This window comes from Ambystoma mexicanum (assembly GCF_040938575.1).
Source record: "Ambystoma mexicanum isolate Mex_15411 chromosome 12 unlocalized genomic scaffold, UKY_AmexF1_1 Mex_chr12_unloc.1, whole genome shotgun sequence".
Lineage (NCBI taxonomy): Eukaryota > Metazoa > Chordata > Amphibia > Caudata > Ambystomatidae > Ambystoma > Ambystoma mexicanum.
In genome coordinates this window covers 4,179,743-4,183,417 of record NW_027182322.1, presented here as the reverse complement: position 1 = coordinate 4,183,417, position 3,675 = coordinate 4,179,743, and the positions used below count along the sequence as shown (strand labels likewise).

At 45.7% G+C, this 3,675-nt stretch overlaps 1 non-coding gene across 1 annotated transcript; it reads right to left on the bottom strand.

The window, feature by feature from the left end:
- Nucleotides 1-379: 379 nt before the first annotated feature.
- TRNAH-GUG (transfer RNA histidin (anticodon GUG)) lies at nucleotides 380-451 on the bottom strand. Its single transcript has one exon. It is a non-coding gene; the product is annotated as a tRNA-His (tRNA).
- Between the last annotated feature and the right edge of the window lie 3,224 nt (nucleotides 452-3,675).

The following is a 3,675-nucleotide window of genomic DNA, read 5'->3' as shown; positions in this document are numbered from 1 at the left end:
ACGCGCTCCATTGGCAACATCAGTTAAATGTCGTTGGTTCAATCCCTCGCGGATGTTGTTTTTATTCCCATTTGTAACTGGGAAATACGGTCGCTGCAATACATATGTCTTAATCAAGCTAGTGGTTATTGACGTAAATGGCAGTGTTATAATGTTTCATGTACTGCAAATGTCACCACATAATGCGCTCTTAATTAGATTTGGTTGAAATACATTACAGTCACCCGATGAAAAAGTGTGCAAAGAGCATTAAAGAAACAAAAGGTTCAGAACAGTAACAGGACATATCGAATTGTTTCAGTCCTCCACAGAGATTGACAATGTATTAATGGAAATTCTAAAATATCTGCCCAACCGCCGTGACATTGCCTCACCGCAATGCCGTGACTCGGATTCGAACCGAGGTTGCTGCGGCCACAACGCAGAGTACTAACCACTATACGATCACAGCGAGCTACTTGGGCTGCTACAATGTGACGCTCCACCTCTATCATAAGCTGTACTCCATCTGTGATGTCATGACTCATGTTTGAATTAAAGGTTGGTTGTGATGTTATCCATGAGAATAAGTGGACACCTGATCCCCAGTCACTTATTTAAGATCTCAATAATCAAGTCAGAATCCAAATGAAAGTCATCAAAGTGGAGCCAATTAGAAATAATACAGTTACACAAACCTGGCAATGGTGCTGCAGCCAGGGCCGATAATGACCCGCCAGCCTGAGAGCAGGAAAGTGTGAGAGCATTGATGGTCTTGTGAGAGTTTACAGCTGTTATTGACCCTGTCCCCTTCCATTGCAGAGTTTTCTCCCTATAAGAAGTGCAGAGGCTCCCTCCGGGGTGCTAATAGTACATTTATTTTTTTGCGCAGGAGAAGTGCTCTTCACCAATTATACGTGCCAAATCACCCGAAGGCCACCACCATAAAATTCAGGCATTCATGTTCATACGTCCTCCATGTTATGTCCTTATAAAGGGATGCATGTTCATGATGACTCCATGTCACACCTGCATACAAGGATGCATGTTCATGCCGCCTCGTTCTCTTGGCTTCATACAGGGATTTTATCTCCTCCCTGTCTCACCCTCATGCAGGGATACATGACCAATGCTCCTTCCCTTCTCGCCCGCATACATGGATGCACGTTCATGTCTCCTCGTTCTCTTGGCTTCATACGGGGATTTTATCTCCTCCCTGTCTCACCCTCATGCAGGGATGCATGACCAATGCTCCTTCCCTTCTCGCCTGCATACATGGATGCACGTTCACGCCTCCTCCTTCTCTCGGCTTCTTACGGGGATCATATCTCCTCAATGTGTCACCCTCACTTCCAACATGTGTAACTTCTTGTTCTCTTTGACGTCTGGGGCATGGGTGGCTACTGCACAGCTCTAGATGTCGCCCACCTGCAAGGTGCTATGGAAAGCACGTTTCCACATTGGACGTGCTATATTAACCCCCTCTCCCCAAATACAATAAAAATAAAGAAATATATGTGCTTCCATAATGTCTACCTTCTAATGTTTCATATGTGTAAGCACATTGTCCTCCTCCTGACCACATTCTAAAACTATGTGCAAATTGTTCCTTCCATAAACTGTCACTTCCTTGGCCCTTTATTTATAATGACTGTTATACTCTCTCTCTTTCCGCCACAGTATAAAAAAGCCTAGCACACCTCATGATTGGACTAAGAAATTCCTGTCATTTAGTTGGAAATGATTTTCCCATTATCCCCAAAAACTCCTCACTGTGTCTAAGAACGCTTTTTTTCACAGGACAATACAGATCAGATTGACTTGAAAGGTCCTTTCACGCGACTACAGAATGCCTCTCATTCCACTAAAAGATACGCCAGTGCCTACAATAGCCTAGGACTAGACTTTGAGTCCCAATGTAGAAAGACCACAAGTCCACAGATATGCCTGTTTATTCAAACATCTGTATTATCATCAGCGTGTGACTGTAAAGGCGGGACCTCACGCTCTCTGTAACGCGCTCCATTGGCAACATCAGTTAAATGTCGTTGGTTCAATCCCTCGCGGATGTTGTTTTTATTCCCATTTGTAACTGGGAAATACTGTTGCTGCAATACATATGTCTTAATCAAGCTAGTGGTTATTGACGTAAATGGCAGTGTTATAATGTTTCATGTACTGCAAATGTCACCACATAATGCGCTCTTAATTAGATTTGGTTGAAATACATTACAGTCACCCGATGAAAAAGTGTGCAAAGAGCATTAAAGAAACAAAAGGTTCATAACAGTAACAGGACATATCGAATTGTTTCAGTCCGACACAGAGATTGACAATGTATTAATGGAAATTCTAAAATATCTGCCCAACTGCCGTGACATTGCCTCACCGCAATGCCGTGACTCGGATTCGAACCGAGGTTGCTGCGGCCACAACGCAGAGTACTAACCACTATATGATCAGGGAGAGCTACTTGGGCTGCTACAATGTGCCGTTCCACCTCTATCATAAGCTGTACTCCATCTGTGATGTCATGACTCATGTTTGAATTAAAGGTTGGTTGTGATGTTATCCATGAGAATAAGTGGACACCTGATCCCCAGTCACTTATTTAAGATCTCAATAATCAAGTCAGAATCCAAATGAAAGTCATCAAAGTGGAGCCAATTAGAAATAATACAGTTACACAAACCTGGCAATGGTGCGGCAGCCAGGGCCGATAATGGCCCGCCAGCCTGAGAGCAGGAAAGTGTGAGAGCATTGATGGTCTTGTGAGAGTTTACAGCTGTTATTGACCCTGTCCCCTTCCATTGCAGAGTTTTCTCCCTATAAGAAGTGCAGAGGCTCCCTCCGGGGTGCTAATAGTACATTTATTTTTTTGCGCAGGAGAAGTGCTCTTCACCAATTGCACGTGCCAAATCACCCGAAGGCCACCACCATAAAATTCAGGCATTCATGTTCATGCGTCCTCCATGTTATGTCCTTATAAAGGGATGCATGTTCATGATGACTCCATGTCACACCTGCATACAAGGATGCATGTTCATGCCGCCTCGTTCTCTTGGCTTCATACAGGGATTTTATCTCCTCCCTGTCTTACCCTCATGCAGGGATGCATGACCAATGCTCCTTCCCTTCTCGCCCGCATACATGGATGCACGTTCATGTCTCCTCGTTCTCTCGGCTTCATACGGGGATCATATCTCCTCCCTGTCTCACCCTCATGCAGGGATGCATGACCAATGCTCCTTCCTGTCTCGCCCGCATACATGGAGGCACGTTCACGCCTCCTCCTTCTCTCGGCTTCATACGGGGATCATATCTCCTCCCTGTCTCACCCTCATGCAGGGATGCATGACCAATGCTCCTTCCCTTCTCGCCTGCATACATGGATGCACGTTCACGCCTCCTCCTTCTCTTGGCTTCATACGGGGATCATATCTCCTCCCTGTCTCACCCTCATGCAGGGATGCATGACCAATGCTCCTTCCTGTCTCGCCCGCATACATGGATGCACGTTCACGCCTCCTCCTTCTCTCGGCTTCATACGGGGATCATATCTCCTCTCTGTCTCACCCTCATGCAGGGATGCATGACCAATGCTCCTTCCCTTCTCGCCTGCATACATGGATGCACGTTCACGCCTCCTCCTTCTCTCGGCTTCTTACGGGGATCATATCTCCTCAATGTGTCACC